Below are 19,321 nucleotides of genomic sequence, written 5' to 3' on the forward strand. Positions count from 1 at the left end.
TTAGATTTTTTAAAAAGCTCTAAATGTGTGTTTCTCGTGTGCTGGGGAATATTTTGTATTATTTCTGGGTAACTTCTTCCCCTCCATTTACTCTGCTCTTTTTTTTTTCTTCTAAAAAACAAATATGTTCTTTTTCATCTCCCTGTTATTCCACTCAACGTTTTTGTGTGAACCTCTAATTGTATTTTTAATACTCTCCGTTGTAATAATTTCTATTTTATAATTTAGCTCAACATTTGACATGACTGAGAAACCCACCATCTCGCTGGAAGCATGATTCCTGTTTTCCTGAGTCTAAATACCAGACTTAATTCCTAATTCTAGGAAAACACTGCTGTAGACTGAATTGTTCACCCCCAATTCATATGCTGATGCCCCCGCCCCCCCCCCCCACTGTGAAGTATCCAGATGGGCAGTTAGGAGGTAGATGCCTGGTTCTAAAGTTCTGAGGACCTGAGGGTGGGCCTCCATCTAACAGGACTGTGAGAGCCTGGCCGGTGTGGCTCAGTGGTTGAGCATCCACCTATGAACCAGGAGGTCATGGTTTGATTCCTAATCGGGGCACATGCCTGGGTTGTGTGCTTGATCCCCAGTAGGGGGCGTGCAGGAGGCAGCCAATCCATGATTCTCTCTCATCATTGATGTTTCTATCGCTCTCTCCCTCTCCCTTCCTCCCTGAAATAAATTAATGTATATATATACACACACATATATATATATATATATATACATTAATTTATATATTTATATATATATATATATAGCCTCAGGTCATCAAGTCTACTTTATGAAGAGCAACAAGTCGGGTTCACCAGCCCCAGGATCTGTGACTTTACTTCCCTTAAGTCAGTTCTGACATGAGCTGTAGTATAAAATGTATTCCTCAACATCCTGTATAATTATTTTTTCTCACTTAATTAAAATGTTTTTCAATCAAATCTAAAAATAGCAGAAATAGAGGCGCAGCTATAAATGTCCAGGTCACTGTACAGTAAAAGCAAAATTCATATCAAATGCCTCATAGAGCTAATGCCTTGCTTCTCCGGTAGAAATAACACTAAAAACGTCCATACTATCTGACCGCTCAGTACAGCCAGTATTGTTTTGATTATCTTAGGTAGGTTAGGTGAGCGGAGTCATTGGCAGAAATTTAACATTAGTTAAGCCAATTTAAAGGAAAAATACAAATGACTTCAAGGTGGTTTATCCAATTAGTAGTTCCCAGTGTTGGAATTCATTACACAAGTATCCCATGTTTACTTCAACAGTCAGAAGGCTACTTAATTAATGATAAAACTGAAGTTTTCAAGTCAGTCTCTCATCAAATAAAATATTCCTAAAATCACATTAAAATAATTGGTAGAAAGTAAACAAAATGATTATGAAAACTGGAGTTCGGGGAAAACTCCCCTAAGAGCGAACATGTTGGAGCCTGAGTCAGAAAGGAAGCGGTGGGCATTCACAAACTCCAAGGAGCCGGGGCGAGGGGCGGAGGCTGGCGTGCCTCCCACATGGCCACCCTCCCACACCCCGAACAAATACTCGTAATTATTCCCAGCGTCTCGCTCACTCACCCTCGCACGCAGTCACTCACCGAGCATTTTTCTCACGATTCATTATGACATAGTTTCTGAGGCTGAGGGTAAAGAGACACATAAGGATGAGTTTTCCTTCCGATGTTTGTTCTACCCCCAGGAGCTCCCGTTAAATCTTTCCCGCGACACACACTCATTAATCTGGGTGCCTGCACCCCAGGCGGTGTGGGTTCCGTTCTGCTGACTGCCGTCCAGTCTGCGCGGTGCTGGGACCCCTCTCAGCCACCTGGCGCCACGCCTCCCACGCGTGTCCCCGAACGCCGAGTGTCCCGGGCTCAGCTCGCTGCTCACACCTGTGCACATCCTTCTCCTGGACCAGCGGGGACCCGGCCTGCACAGACTGCGGGGGCTGGGGGAAGCAGACTGGAGTCAACTGTTTTGTGTAAGAGCTGAGACCTGCCTTGACTGGGCCCCTTCCCTTTCTGCCTGGCTCCGCCTACCATGACATCTCACCCCAGGATAGAAAGGGCAGGAGCCCTAGCCGGTTTGGCTCAGTGGACAGAGCATCGGCCTGTGGACCAAAGGGCCCCGGGCTCGATTCCGGTCAAGGGCAGGTACCTTGCTTGCAGGGTCCTCCCCGGCCCGGGCCCTGGTCGAGGTGAGTGCAGGAGGCAACCAATCAATGTGTTTCTCTCTGTCTTTCCTTCTCTCTTTCACTCTCTCTAAAAATCAATGGAAAAATCCTTGGGTGAGGAATACCAAAAAAACAAAAAATAAAAGAAAGGGTACCAGATTATTGGAGTTGTCTGCGATGGGAATGCAAGCTCCCTAACACGTCGCTGGCTGCGGGCTGCTGGCAGAGACTGGCCGTGTTTGAAGAGGAGACGGGAAGCCCTGAGCAGGCGGCATTTCTGGGCGCGGTTTCCAGTGAACAGTCCCGTGTTAATTACGAGCCACCCGGGACCCGTGCGTCCTGGGCTGTGCCCGCATCTCACAGAAGCCCTGTCGCCGGTCCGCTCCAGTTTATTCACTGCAGGGATTTCACAACTTTCCTCTCAAGGAGCCTGCTGAATGTCCACATGGTGTCTATGTTTCTTTGTTGGCGATGGCTGTTACTGCCTCACTGGATCTGGGCAGATCTGTTGGCTGCCCCTGAAGCTGACTTTCTCCCATGGAGAACGACCTGAGAAAACACCATGGATGTGCAATGTTGGGCTCCAGGTGCCCCATGACTGGTCGTTAAAATTATTTCCTTTCTAGGTCAGATGATGTGGCTCAGTGGTTGAGTGTCGACCTATGAACCAGGAGATTATGGTTCCATTCCCGGTCAGGGCACATGCCAGATTTCAGGCTCGATCCCCTGTGTGGGGCGTGCAGGCATCTGATCCATGATCTGCCCTCATCGTTGGTGCTTCTATCTCTCCCTCCCCTTTCCTCTCTGGAATCAATAAAAATACATTTTTTAAAAAACGATTTTCTTTCTCTTTGTTGTGGTATAAAGAGCACCGACCACAGTGAATCAGGAGCCCTGTTGTCACTTTGTGGCTCACAGGAGAATTGCGAACGTCCAGTGTTCAGGCCTCATCACTGACTGTGGTCGACACCTCTCGGGTACCGGGCCAGGGAGAGGCACAGAGACACCCCGATGCGCTGGTTTCCTGGGAGAAAGTGCGAGGTGGGGATTCTTGTGTGACTGGTTTGGGGGCTGGGTGCTGACTGGATAAAGGGGGTGAGGGAGGCAGGCAGGTGGGAGCTACGTCGCTGTGGGCTGACCACTGCCTGTCTCGGTGGAAAGCTCTGGAGTGTGAACTGACCACAGAGCGGGTTCTATGTGGTGTTGGCAACCACAACCTCGGTGTCTCTGTGTCGGCTGGCGTGGGCGTGGCTGCGGGCTTTGGAAGGTGAGGTGTGAGGGGTGCTCTCTGACTGCAGGGAGACTGGGGGCTTCTGGGAGGAGAGGCCCCCGGAGCCCTGGCAGCCCCTCCAGCAGCAGCTGAGGCGCATCTCTGGCTGGAATGGCATCTGTGCCACACCAGTCACCAAAAATGCCCCGTCACCACGTGGCAGCAGAAGGCTCCACCCTAACCACACAGAGGCACTCAGGGTCGTCACATTATCGCAGGAGGAAAACCCTCGACAGGAAGGCCTGAGAACAGTAAGCCAACAATTACACATCGAAAGGAAAACAGAAGTTACCCCTTGTATTTTTCAGAGCTTCTCCTAAAACAACCCCTAGGAAGTCTCCTCCAATTTGGCCTTGTTTCACCATCTAAATCGTTCACTCGTTACCTGGCCATGAAATAACTGGAAAACCTATTTCCTGCAAGAAAAACAAAGCAACCCACAGGCACATGTAGAAACACACATTTGCTGTTCCTAGAAGATGCTGGTAAACACGTACCCTTTCCCCACTTGTTCTCTATTAGCATCACCTGACTTCCATTGACACCTTAGCAAACACGAATGAACTCTAACACGCCACTCTACTTAATGCAGAAACCGTATGTTGTTTTTCCTCCCACAGCGCTTTACTGCATTCTCCTGCTTTGCCAGCACGTGGCCGACTCCGACATTGAGTCGTGCGGCTTTGTACTGTAGCGTGTGCGCCATGAGGCAGTGCGCTCCCGGCAGGACAGTGTCTGACTCTGCCGGGTCCTCCAGGGCGGGGCCTGGCATGCAGCAGGTGCTCAGTGAAGGCTGGTGATTGGCAAATAGACAGGGACACAGGGACGTTACATTTGTGAGGTAGTCAGGGTCCAGAGAGAGTGCAGACAGCAACAATCCCACAGCCTTTGCATGATCCGCGGAAAGCTTGTCAGCCCCCATCGAGGGACATACGGGCTTTTGCGTAACGTGTATCCATGAATCTGCTCCACAAATGCCAGGAGTCAGCACTTCTTTATGCTTCTCGCTGGTCCTCCATTTCTTCCTTGAGGATAGTGACCATGTATGACCACGAACTTGAATATCACACACACCATGCACAGAACTCTTTTCTACGGTCAGGAAATCCTGATTCAACTTTCCTACATGCTTGGCACAGGTTTCGATGGTTGGCATTGGCTGATTCTGGTGTGATCACCCCCACTTACCAGAGCAAGGAAATTAAGTGCGTTAAATGAATTTGCATATGTTAAAAACATTCGTTATGCAATTTCATCGTATTGTTTCTAAAGAGACAGTAATTGGCTCATCAACTTTAAAAACAAATGCATCTCCCACTGATGTCATTAAAACTTCCAAGTCCCTGATTTCACTTACAAGTGGAGTCTCACACAAGCGTGAACAGACTGTTGAACCTCAGAGGAAGGCAAGGGAGGATGGGTTGGAAGAGATCCACCAATGAACTTGTATGCATATGCGCACAACCTGTGGACACAGAAATTGGATGGTGAGAGTCTGGGGGCGGGGCTGGGAGAGGTTCATGGGGGGAAATTTCAACAAGAAAGATTTTTTAAAAAAGAGAACGAGAATAAAACAAAACAAACAATAAAGGCCAAACAAAACAGAGAGAAACTTATAGATACGGAGAACAGAGATAGTCAGCAGAAGAGAGGGTGTGTGGCTGGGTGGAATAGGTGAAGGGGTTGGAAGTACACATTGGCCGTTACACAATCGGCACGGGGATGTAAAACACAGCATAGGAGTCATAACCAACGAGAGTGTAGTAACTGGATGGGGCCAGGCGGGTCCTGGAGATATCAGGGGGACACTTTGTAAGTTATGCAAATGTCCAACCACTATGCTCTACGCCTGAAACTAATACAATAGTGAGTGTCAACTGTAATCCTATATAATAAAAGGCTAATATGCAATAGACGGAACAGCAGAATGACCGGTCGCTATGACGCACACTGGCCACCAGGGGGCAGACGCTCAATGCAGGAGCTGCCCCTGGTGGTCCATGTGCTCCCACAGGGGGAGTGTTGCTCAGCCAGAAGCCCTGAGCTGGGCTCAAGACTGGCAAGCACAGCAGCAGTGGTGGGAGCCTCTCCCGGCTCCGGGGCAGCATTAAGGACATCCCCTGAGAGCTCCCGGACGGTGAGGGGATGAAGCAGGCCAGGCTGAGGGTCGCCCCACCACTCCTGCCTCCAGTGCAGAATTTCGTGTACAGGGCCTCTAGTTGAAAAATAAAACATTAAATTGAAAAGCAACCTTCCAAATCCCCTGATGTCTTTTCTCTCATAGATCGCCCTCCTGGTGAAACGGATGGGGCGTGGTTCCCCTGGGACTTTGCCTCTCAGTCATAACCCAGAGCCACGGACGGGAGCCAGACCAGCCTGCCCCCTCGGGTCCCTTCAGTGACACCATCTCTCCATGCGACGGTCACACTCTGTTTATAGGACAGCTCCCGGCCGCTAATGATTGCCAACAGCATAATGCTATATGGTACCAACAAGCGTAAACACGATAATGGCCAGCCACACTCTGCACAGCCTCTTCTCTGCAGGACTGTTCCCAAAAGCCAGCCGCGGACGAGAGCTGGACTGCAAAGCCAGGGAGAGGGGAGATTTTGATTACTGGGTTTTAGCGGTTTCAATTTGCTGAAAAAGTAAATCCCGGGCATAATAACATGCAAGAATGGGGAAGAAAAAGGCTCCATCACCACGCGGGCAGCTGTTTACATTTTCTTCCATCTGGCGCACCAGCGAAAAGAATAAAATGTTGTTTGATTGGAGCCGCCCAGGTCAGGGAATCAAAAAAAGCCGTAGAATGCTAAAGCAGGACGTCCACACACTGACTTCCCCTGAGCCACGTGGCTGCTACTTCCCCCGAGCAGTCAGCACCCTGGACAGCGAGTAAGGCCAAGGTGCCAGAAGTTCTCTCTTCTCCCAACCTCTCTGACCTCATTGTTTCTCTCTGAGGCCCCATGTCCCCCGCAAGTCCCTGCCATGAGGTGGGATGGAACCTCCTCAGCCATAGGGACAACACGATGTGTGTTTTGGGAAATTCTAACAGGTTTTCTGTGTCTAATCTGACACAATTCAACACTGATTCCTGGCGAACAGCTTGAAACAAAATTACATGTAGAGAGATAGATATGCAAGTGCCGCTGTGTGTATGGGGTGGGTGCAATCCATGCTACTATGATTTGGGGAAGAAATTGAGGCTTCTCCAAGCGTACCTATCATGCTAGCCCTAATGGAATTAACCTCTATACGCAATTCCAAAATATCCTACAGAACGAAGAGTCAACCTATAGGGGAGCTGGAATTTTGTCCAGGAAGCGACTTTACCCATAAACAAAGTGACCAGCTTCTGAATGGGGACTAAAGTATCCCTATGATGGTTCCATGTCATATTACTAATGCTTCTGAGTATTTGTATACACGTTACTCTGGTCTCATTTCCTACCACTGGAAAATGTGTCCAATGCAGTTTTGAAAATCATGTAGTAATTCTGTATGTATGAAAAAGAAAACTAATTGTGTTACTTTTGTCATGAAAAATAACACATTTTGGCTTTCAACCTTCTTTGACTATTGAGTTCAATGATTGGATCAGTCACATTCAGTCTTTTTTCCTTTATGTGATGTTCTCAAAACCTGAGTATGTGTAATCTATAATCATTTTCTACTGCGTCTGTCACAAACCACCTCAGTCTCAATAGTTTAAAGCAGCGATTTTCAACTGGTGTGCTAGAATGTACTAGTAACTCCCAGCCACTGAATTCTGGTAGGTACCCGAACTACAGATGATGATAGCATGATGGGAGAATAAAGTAATGGAATGTGAGTTTCACAGAAATTTTGAAAATAATTGCTGGGGCTTGGTGCTGAATTAATATTTAATAGCATCTTTCTAAGCTTTCTTGTGATTTTCGGTGTATGTTCAACGTGCCCCTGACACAACGTTGTGCTGTATGTACACCTGTTCAGTCGGGTTCACAGCCTTGGAAACGGACACTGATTGGAGAACAGAACCCTCACCCTTGCTGGTATTTCTTGTAAGAAGACAGCAGGGCGGAGCTGGACAGCACACCTCCGGGACCTGTTCAGTAGACACAGCGGTTACGTAACCTCTGCACCTCAGCAGCCGCACTGGCTCCCAGGAAAAGAAGTAGCCGCGTTGTCAGAGAGTCCGCAGGTTGTCTCACTAAAGCAGCCATGGGTTAGCCCCATAGTTGGCAAACCACGGCTCGTGAGCTACATGTGGCTCTTTGGCCCCTTGAGTGTGGCTCTTCCACAAAATACCACGTGCGGGCGGGCACGTACAGTGCAAAGTCGACTTAAAACTTTAAGTAAAGTTTATTAAGTTAATTTTAGGGAACGTTGTGGAGTGAAAGAAGATGTAGTGTCGAGGATTGAGAAAGGTATGTTGAGATGGTTTGGACATAGAGAGAGGATGAACGAAAGGAGATAGACGAAACAAGTATACAAGACGAGTGTGGATGGGAGAGTTGGAAGGGGCCGACCCCAGCGAACGTGCCTCAATCAGATTGAGGACGTTTTTAGCAAAGGCCAGCTTAGGAGTATCCTAACTAAGTTAATAACAATGTACCTACCTATATAGTGTAAGTTTAAAAAATTTGGCTCTCAAAAGAAATTTCAATCGTTGTACTGTTGATATTTGGCTCTGTTGACTAATGAGTTTGCCGACCACTGGGTTAGCCGATTTTAATAATCTCAAAGTTTTGAAGTTAACATGTGTGGTCTCCAACTCTAAGGTACCGGGTTCCCTTTCGGCAGGATTTTCCCTGCACTGTCTTGAAGCAGCTGCACATCCTTATGCTACAGCAAACATGGGCCCAGATGAAATCTTTTTTTATGAATCCATGTTTTCATATCGAGAACTCGCTTAGGGCAAGGTAGACCTGCATAGGCAAACACCATTTTAATTTTACATTAAATCCCTTGAAGAAGAGGAATAGCTGAAGGCATCCCTCTGGGGATGGAAAATTATAGTTGATTCACAGTCCAGCTACTGCAACGCCAACAACTCACTGCACTGCTCTTTTCCTTTCCCGGGAGAAGTCAGCTGGAGTCTACTTTCTTTCAAAAAAATATATTTTTATTCATTTTAGAGAGAAAGGGAGAGGGAGGCAGAGATGGAAACACACAACTACATACAGCCATACACACTACACCAGCGGTTCCAACCTGTGGGTCACGACCCCTTTGGGGGTCGAACGACCCTTTCACAGGGGTCGCTTAAAACCATCAGAAAACACATATATAATTACATATCGTTTTGTGATTAATCACTATGCTTTAATTATGTTCAATTTGTCACAATGAAATTGGGGGTCACCACAACATGAGGAACTGTATTAAAGGGTCTCGGCATTAGGAAGGTTGAGAACCACTGCACTACACACACACACAACCTCACACGTGCACACACAGAGACACACATAACCACACACACGTACACACACCCAACCACACAAAAGCACACATGCACACATACAACTCTCAAATTTTGAATGAGAAGTGCACCAAGGTCGCCGGGCGCAGCAGGCGGGTATTCAAGGTCATGGGAGAGTCTTCCTCTATCTGTGATGCACGTCGGAATATCATTTCTGTTTCCAAGTCTGTGGCTTCCGGCCACCACCTCATTTATCCCTCCCAGTGACTGAATGAAGTGTGTCCTGTTAACCCCATTGCACGGATGAGGAGACGGAGGCTTGGAGACGGCCTCATAAACTGAGTTACATGGGAACTGGCCCCACACCCTCCAGGAGCCATAGATAGAGCCACGACTCGGAGCTGGGTTTGTCTGGATTCAGAACCAATCTACGCTAGAAGAATCGCTCTTCTCTTCCCAAACTATCCCCCGTGTCGTCCATGTGAAAGCAGGTCAGTGTGTCTGTCCGATCGTTTACGAGACATCTCCCGCAGTCCTGCCTAGAGAAGAGGTTTATAAGCGACTTAATTCTCACCTAAAGTTATTCTTTAAAGTCAGTTAACATGCACCAGAGAGCTTCCTAGTTACATTCGACACATCCCTGTGGAGATTTCAAAAGACCAACACTCGCAACTTATTTCCACTGAACAAACTGCATTGAGTGTTAGGAGCAAGGCCATACGCATGGTGAGGCGAAGAATGGGGTCATTCTAACAGGAGTGGGGTTTTCAGAAAAGTATTAGGCGCCAAAGGACGACTTCTGTTGTGTTTACTTTCTTAATAATCTTTGAGTGAGAAAGACCTTTCTAATCAGATCAAACCCCAGATCCATAAGAGAAAAATTAATACAGTCAGCTACATAAAAACAAATTCTGTGTGACCAGGAAACAGTCAAAAGCAAATTACATTATGGAATGAAAATATTTAGAATTTATAGATGAGAGTCAAATTTCCTTTCTATAGAAAGAGCTGTTAAAACTCAATAAGAAATACACATATGATATATGTACAATGTCACACATTGCATCTTTGCTTACAAGAGCAAAAACTGTTGGAAACATGTACGCAACAAAGATGACTGCTTACACATACATGGTGCATGCTACTGTATCATGCTATCATCCGTTGAAAAAATGAAGCTGTTTCTTTTTCACCCGCATAAAATATTCTAGGAGATACACTGTAAAGAATTCAAGGCAGGGCCCTGAGTAGAACCCACCTCAGGCTGCCATCAGTGTGCAGTTCTGTGCACAGGGTAACTTTTAAGACACTGGGCAGTGTTTGCCTACGTGAGGACAGAGGAGCTGGGGACAGAGGTGGAGGCCGCCTTTCCCAGTTGTAAGTATATTTACTGTCTAGTTGAAATGTGAATTAACAGCAACAAAAGGAGCATCCTGTGGAAGGCATGATGGCGGAGGCTTCCAGGGAGTGCTCCTGAAGAGTTCAGTGGGAAGCGAGAAGATTCCTGACTTGGCAGGAAAGGGATCCATTCAGCCTGGGACACAGGGAAGGCATTTGGTTTTAAGGAGGTTGACTCGGCATGCTGGGGTGTACGTAGAGGGGGTGGGCAGGCAGAGAGCTGGCAACTGGGACTAAATTTAAACAGTTAGCTTTATGCTGCTCCAAACCCATAGCACCGAGCTAGCCCACCCCATGTCACCCACAGCACCGAGCTAGCCCACCCCATGTCACCCACAGCACCGAGCTAGCCCACCCCATGTCACCCACAGCACCGAGCTAGCCCACCCCATGTCACCCACAGCACTGAGCTAGCCCACCCCATGTCACCCACAGCACCGAGCTAGCCCACCCCATGTCACCCACAGCACTGAGCTCCTCAATCAAAGGCAAACTCCTTCTGAAGCATTGTTTCCTGAGCCAAAAAACAATAACTATCTATGTATATCTCTATCTATCTATCTATCTATCTATCTATCTATCTATCTATCTATCTATGTATCTATCATCTATATGTCTATCATCTATGTCTATCATCTATCTATCTGTCTGTCTATTTCTGCCTAGCTATCCATCCATCATCTATCTCTCATCAACATCTCTATCCTACCTCTTAAGCTTTCTCCACTGAGCTTTCATTACTTAAAGAAATCTGACTTACACAGCATAACACTTGCCAGTGTCAGAGGTATAATTATAAAATGCCACGGCTCACATCCTCTCTCTATTTCTAGAAAGTTCCATCCGATTTGTGAACGTTGAGTGTATGGGTTTGCCAAGCAGCCCTAAGTGGCTCGGTAAACACTGTTGACAGACTGCCCTCCGGTCTTTTCATTTCCAGGGACTCGGTGTGGTGAGTGACCACAGGGTCAAGGCCCTGCTTCCCGCAGCCGGCACTCCTGTGTGTGCCAAACTCTCATCACTGACCTCAGGGGGCTCGACGCCGGATTTGAATGTGATGTGGAGGGTGATACCCAGAATCCCTGTGCTAACCTTGCTTCATTTAGCCCATTGTCCCATCGTTCTTGGGTATCTTTGACCTTTCTCTTCGGCTTTGAAAGAGAAGGAAAAGCTGTAATCTTCTATAAACAAAGTACACACAACACTTAAATGGAAGTCAAAGCAACATATTTTAGGACACCTGGGTCAGATCTAAGTGGATCATAAATTCACTCTTTAAAATGTACCTCAAATGTTTTACAAATAACGTATTGTTAGGTTTGGCTCTGCCTGGATAGCAATACATGAAACCGATGTCCCATGGCATTTACATAGCGGTAGTAGCTGAAATTGTACCCATGTAACTTTACTGGGGAAAAAAAATGCAGTCATTTCGGGATCTCTACAGCGATAAACTTGTACAGGGATTGTTACAACACTGAGTAAGCTTGGATAAAATTAACGCATCCAAGTTCCTCACTTGGCTACTTTGATTATCTTTGGGAATATCATTCATTTGAGTATTTTTATTTGAAATGGCAAATCTGAAGGAGAAAAGACTTGTTTTCTTTTGATTGGCGTGGACAAATGAATGAAACTTATATAAGGAGCCGACGGAAATGGTGGGAGCCGCCTGAGCAGAGGCACGTTGCCTGGAGGTGTCCTTGTGCTGGGAGGTTCTCCCTCCCCGTTCTCTGACCTGCTGCCGTGGGTAGGAATCGGCTTCATCGGCTGCCGGTGCTTCCGGCTGTGCTGGTGGGAATCATTGAATCTGGTGAAGATGGAGCAGCGTGCCGGCTTCAGATGCATCTTTTGTCCCATTGACCCCTCTTGCTTTGGAACCGGGGCTGATGAAGAACAAAGCTTCTTCCAGAGCTACCCTCAGGGTGGCTTCCCCACGGCCCTGCGGTTGCTTTGGTAGCGCTGTCTTCTTCTTGAGCCCAAGGATGACCATCCCTGCTGCGATGACCGGCCCAGACGCAACAGCCCCCTGGCAGCCGGGGTTCGAGCCGCCGGTGGTGGGAACTGACAACCCGTGAAAGTCAACCTCTCGGAACTGACAACCCGTGAAAGTCAACCTCTTGGGGGTGATCTCAACTCCAGGGGTGTCTGCACATGAGCTACTGGGGGAGCCTTGCTCCTCCCCTGTTCTCCTGCCATTTCTTTACTACGGCCAGTTACACTATGGTCCAGGGATGCTGTGGGTGATGACTTTCTCTTTAAAAAAATTATTACCTTTTTGGGCTGATATTGGCTAATAAAATTATATTGGTTTCAGGTCTACAAATCTCTAATAACATCATGTTTTATTGTATTGCGTGTTCACCGCCCAATGCCATGTGTCCTTCTGTCACCATTTACCACCACTCTACCCTCTTCTATTTCCCCCCAACCCCCTAATGGCAAATTTATTTTTCTAAAATGTCTTTATTGATTTTTAGAGAGAGGGGACGGAACAGGGATAGAGAGATAGAGAGAAACATCATTGACCGGCTGCCTCCTGCATGCCCCCTACTGAGGGTTGAGCCACAACCCGGGCATGTGCCCTGACTAGGAATTGAATGGGTTCCTGGGTCCAAGCTCTTGGTTCCTGGGTCGACCCCCAACCTCGGAGCAAGGCCAGCCAGGTGACACATTTCTTAAAGGCATGGATAATACCGTAAATTCTCTTACCGTCATCCATTCAACATCGTGACCTAGATGCAATACCACTTGCGATCAATTGTTTTCCCATTAATATTCATTCACACTCAGCTCCCAGGGCCTGAGACACCGTCTGGATAGAAAGACACAACGTCTCGCGTTCAGGCGGGAAGGGAGGGAGAGCCTCCGCCCGGGCCTCAATACTGTCCCCGAAGGGAGAAACAAACTCTGGGCATGTCCAGAAAGCAGCCTGCGGCCAGGCCTCACTTCTCCTCTTACACCTTCCTTCCCCCTGACACCCAGAGCCTCCAGCCGCACTGCCTTTCCCCACACACCTCCGCGTGTGCACACGGAAGCTCCACGGGCGTCTTGGACGCTCACGCCCATCCTCGCACTCGCGTGTAATCCTCGCTCCACAGCCAATGCCACCCGGGGTTCATCTGCCCGCTCACACCCAGGAAGAACACGAAGTCGTTTGTGAATTCCTGTCTGGTTGACCGAGGTACAGTCATGTCTCCCTCCTTTATCTCCCACAATGCATTGCTTTTTTTAAAAAAAAGAAAAGTGTTAATCCTCACCTGAGGATATTTTTCCATTGAGTTTTAGAGAGAGTGGGAGGGAGGGGGAGAGACACAGAGAGAGAAACATCGATGTGAGAGAGACACATGGATTGGTTGCCTCCAGCACATGCCCTGATCAGGGCTGGGGATCGAGCCTGCAACACAGGTACGAACCCGGGACCCTTCAGTCTGCAGGCCGATGCTCTATCCACTGAGCCAACCTGGCCAGGGCAACACAATCATTCTACAAGCGTCCATCTAACACTGAATACATTTGACTGTAATTCTGTTTAGGTGTTTATCTCTTTCAATATTCGACAAGCTCTTCAATGGTGAGAGACGGATCTTATTCATGGAATTATTCCCCTCACCTCTCTGTGAGCTGACCTGGACCTTGCAGAAGCAACATATATTGGACAAACAGAAACAGGGTCCAGACCAAGAACTCTAACCTCCCAGACCAGGGTTCTTTCCAGGGCACCAACCTGACCTTCTGCACAGCAGACAGGGCAGTATGAAGTCCTGATCTACCTGAAAGTCACGTGATTTCGTTTCATTTCAAAGGGGGAATGTAGACAATCGTTTCATTTCAAAGGGGGAATGTAGACAATTATTTCGATGGCTTAGGCTCGACATTCTCTAATTCAAATATCTATATGTTTCAGCCCGGTTGGCAGGGCTCCATGGTTGAGTGTCAACCTATGAACCAAGAGGTCATGGTTCAATTCCTGGTCAGGCACATGGCTGGTTTGTGGGCTCAATTCTCCAGGAGGGGGCGTGCAGGAGGCAGCCGATCAATGATTCTCTCCCCTCAATGATGTTTCTCTTTCTCCCTATCTCTTCCTCTCTGAAATCAATAAAAATATATTTTTAAAAATATCTATATGTTTCAGAATACATAGATATTTGAACTAGAAATACCCAGTTCATTATTCCACTTCTTCACTTTCCTTTGTGTCGGGTAACGTGTGAGCCTTGAGCTCATCTTCATATCCTGGTTTATAGTCACTCAACCTCAATTATAAACGTGACCCAAACTGGGTAAACAAACGCATCGCCACCCTCCAGCTTTGCCCAGACTGAGTCGTATGAGATAAACGCAGTGTGTGACCCGGCGGAGCGGGTGAGGGTGCTGCGTAGACTTGGTCCGTGTGCGCTTGCTGGCGTGTCTTCCTCCTCGAGCCCTGGCTTCCATTAGACTTAATGGCGCTCCCCGGCGACATTACACGGAGGGCACCCTCCCAACGAGGATCGCGTCTATTAAATTTAATTACTTCCCTCTGTGGATCCAGCGCCTAAGATGCTGCTATTAAAAGGAGGTTGTTGTGAAGAGAGGCTGCTTATGAACTGGAACAAACATTTGTTAAACAACCGCCAATGCCTCAGCATCGCGGCCTTGGCTGGCTGTGTGCCCCTATGTGTGAGGTCATTCTTCCTGGTCAACGTGCCTCATGGAGTCAACCCCCCACGTGAAAGGCACACATCGCCTTCCCTCTGCATGGCCTCTGCACACTGACCACTTAGCGCTCCTTGATCAAGGGGGAGACGGCATTCCTAGCCCAGTACATTGGGGCTCCCGGCTACTGGTCCCTGGACCTTGAGGCTACGCAGGCCTTTGCAGTAATTAATGAAGGAGTTCTCTCTCTGAGGGCGGTGTAACAGAGACTGGAAAGGGCACGGGAAGAAGAAAAACACAACAGAGACTTGCACCAGCTGAGCGCGTCTACCTCGGATTACTAAACTCCAGGGGAAATCACGCCTGTGTTTTCACCCCCACTTGATTCCATCGATCCTGGGATGCATCTGGGAGCAACCTTAGCCCGGCTAATGTGTCTCAGGAACCCCCGGCATCATTAGAGAAGCAGAGCAAATACATTGCGTGAGGTTCGCTTACTGAGAACCCCGGGAGTTGTGACCCCTGTGGACAGGCTGCGTCTGACATCTACTCGCTGGGACGTGGAGTAAATCCCTTTGAGAAAACGAAAGTGCTCATTGCCATTCTTGCCTTACCCGTCATTTGAGGAGGGAAGGATAATGAAACAAGAATTTCCATGTTCAATGTCCATGTAAAATTAATGGAAGGTATCACTATTCAGAAAAGTATATAAACTCAAGCCTGGCCGGTGTTGCTCAGTGGTTGAGCATCGGCCTATGAACCAGGAGGTCATGTTTCCATTCCCGGTCAGGGCACATGCCGGAGTTGTGGGCTCCATCCCCAGTGTGGGGCGTGCAGGAGGAGGCTGATCAATGATTCTTACTCATCATTGATATTTCTATCTCTCTCTCTCCCTTCCTTCATAAAATCAATCATATATATTTAAAAAGTATGTAAACTCAAGACAGAAAACAAACAAACAAAACAACAAGCAGAGATGTAGGCAACCTATTTGGCACATTCGGTGAAAAGTGCCCATAAAAAAAATTGTTTGCAAAATTCTGAGCTTGTTTGATGGAATTTTAGATCCTTCTGATGGGATGTTTTAGCATCCTGAAGACATCAGTGAACATAGCAATTATTCTCTCACCTTTTATTACCTTCCCCAAGACAACAGCATCTGCTGTAAAACTAATTCTCAAGCGCAGTTTTCATCATGAAAAACCAGGTGACCAGATTACTTAGGTCACTTCCTTCCCAGATAAGCGAGGTCCCTCTCTGTGACCGCGTTATATCCGCAAACTGTCGGCGCCCAGCTGCCTGCTGCCACGGGCCCCACGTCCCTGTCCCCCGCCTGCCTTTTGCTGCCCCTTGTGAACACGTTGTCACGTCGGGACATCTCCGGCTGGTAAATGACTCAAAGCACAATGACAATGACAACAGTTAATCGCCGACCTGGAGCACCCGACGGAGAGGCACCGTCTCTAACCCGCAAGGACGTGCTGAAGGCCTCGTTACCGAAGAACAAAGAGACTATGGTGAAGTGGGACGGTTGTGAAACAAAAATGATATTTCTGTATTTTATTTCTTCAATATCTACATTTTCATTGATTTCAGAGAGGAAGGGAGAGATAGAGAGATAGAAACATCAATGATGTGAGAGAATCATTGACCGGTGGCCTCTTGCACGACCGCTACTGGGCAACATAGGCATGTGCCCTGACCTGGAATTGAACCATGGCCTCCTGGTTCAGAGGTTGATGCTCAACCACTGAGCCTCACTGGCCAGGCTCTACATTATTTTCCATACTGAGCTGGAGAGGGACTTTATGAGGGGAAGGCTGTCCTTCGGGGCAGGAAAACCAGCTGAGTCAGTAGAGTCAGCACAGATACCCTTTGTTAGTTTTCGTGTTGGTTGTGGTCAGAGTCACTCCTCCATTTAAAATGGATTCCAAGTCTCTTATCTCTAATGGTTCTTAGAGAGGAGCGAGGGAAACAAATTCCCAGCGGCTGTCAGACACTCAAGGAGTGGCTGTCTGACACAGTCGGAGAACCGGAAGGTTTTCAAGGTCAAAGTATTGAAGAAGTGTCCAGTGGACAAATCTATCGCGCCCTGGGCTTAGCCAGCTGTCGGTAACGCTGAATCACTGCGAAAAGAGGCCCAAGTATCAAGACTTGTCAACAAGGGAGTGACCGAGTAGAGGTCATGGCTTGGCGAGAATTGTTGAATGCCCTGATTACAATTCTGGTTCAGTGTGGGATTAGGGCTCATTTCCTTAAGTGCCACTTAGACAATAAACGGGCCTGGAAGAGACTCATAACATGCTAAGTACCTAGTCGTCTCTAGTTGGACTTCAAAACAGAGACAGTCATATAAAGACACTAATTATCTTAAACCATGACTGGGGAACACAATTCTAGCTGCGGTTTAGGCACCAATGTGACTTTTTTCCCCTCTGTAAATAATTTAAACATGTGTTTTTTTTTTCTATAGACTGGAAAGAAAATTAAAATCTGCTCTGTCTCTCATGCCTCCCTTGATGTTTAGTAATTAAAAACAAGATTCGGCACCAAAACGTCAGCTGCACTTTCTCTGTGAATTTAAGGTTTTAGAATAGTGGTGTCCCTTCAAGAAAACATTACTCAAAATGACAAGGACAGGGTATCACTGGGCGAAGAACCATTAACTTTCAACCTTTTCCACTTTGTCCAATGTTTTGTGAGAATACGGTAGCAACAGATAACTGGCCTGCCTGCTCTTAGGCAGTCCTCACAGGCAGTCCCCCCTGGGAGTCCCTCCTCCCCCTCCACACGTGCACATCTTCCAGGCGTGGGGCATCCTTCAACTTTAAAGACAAGAACATTTTCTTAAATTAACTCTGTTTTTATTTTTATATTTTTATTGATTTCAGAGAGGAAGGGAGAGAGAGAGAGACAGAAACATCAATGATGAGAGAGAATCATGGATTGGCTGCCTCCTGCATGCCCTGCACTGGAGATTGAGCCTACAACCCGGGCATGTGCCCCAACAGGGAATTGAACCTTGACCTCCTGGTTCACAGGTTGGTGCTCAACCATTGAGCCACACTAGCCAGGCCAGAAACATATTTTTAATGGAACAATCAAGGCAAATGAAAACTATGGACATGGAATGGAACAGAAGTCAACAAAAAATCTAGCCAGGTTTAAGAACGATGATTAAAATATACACACCTGAGGTGGGATAACTTCCATTTCAAGTTTGAGGATGATCCCCATTTTTGTCCTTCTGAGATTGTTTCTGAACGCATCATTCATTTTAATGACAGCAAACGTGGCATGATCAGGTACACTTTTATGAAAGATTGAGGGATAAATTAAGCTGTTATGTGCTGAGGATTTTGTTAACCTTTGAGGTAACGAGTGTTTTCCTAGGCACACAGGTGTGTGGACAACACCACTCCTGTTTTCATTGCCATTGTCATCATCATCATCATCCATTAATCCTTTCTAACAGAGTCTGTGTTGTCTCAAAGGTTCCATTCTACAATCTCTCTCTCCGCATTAGATGTTAAATCAGGGAAGAGTGCTGTTTTGCATGGCACTCTGACTCTCTTCAGTTGCTTATATTGTGGCATTTAATTTTTTTTTAATTAAAATCCGAACATTTCGAACCACCTAATATTGTTAAGAAAATTCACAATCTCATTTAAGGGTGCATAATTCTTTTTGTTTCATTATGTAATGTATTTTCCTGTCAAACATGATTTACTACATAATTGAATAGATTTTCACTTCTACATGAAGCACTTTCTGAGAATCATCTACCTGTGGAAATGGCAACAAGTCCCCTTAAGCTGTGAAAACAATTATGTTAAAGGACCGATGTCGATTGACTTTTAGAAGTTCAAGGGTTTAGTAAATAAAGTAGGTCAAGTGTTCGTCATAATTTTAATGCTGTAGCCAACGTGAGTGGCATTTGGACACATTAATATTTCACCCAGTTCAATGCCCTCAATCATTACCTCTGGGTTCCTAATTACCAAGTATTTGTCCTGTAGAACGTCGCTGAAACATTGCTTCTTACAGAAAAAACTTCCGGGACCACCTGAATCTGGTTATGACGTTTGCCTATAGAATGCTGGACCAGGTGTGGATCACGTGTTATTGGGGTCACATGTTCAACATCTGTCTTTTCTCCACCTCCCTGTAAGCCCTCTAAGAGCAATGACTGGGACGTCCAGTTTTCTTCAATCCTTGGTCTTGGTCATCGAAGGGGCTCAAGAAACAGGTCTTAACTGCAGGGATGGATGGATAAAAAAACAGGTGCCACCCGACCAGTGTGGCTCAGTGGTTGAGCATCGACCCATGAACCAGGAGCTCACGGTTCAATTCCCGGTCAGGGCACATGCCCAGGTTGCAGGCTCAATCCCCAGTGGGAGGCGAGCAGTAGGCAACTGATCAATGATGCTCTGTCATCATTG

This window comes from Myotis lucifugus, unplaced genomic scaffold (genome assembly GCF_000147115.1).
Source record: "Myotis lucifugus unplaced genomic scaffold, Myoluc2.0 scaffold_315, whole genome shotgun sequence".
NCBI classification, from domain to species: Eukaryota; Metazoa; Chordata; class Mammalia; order Chiroptera; family Vespertilionidae; genus Myotis; species Myotis lucifugus.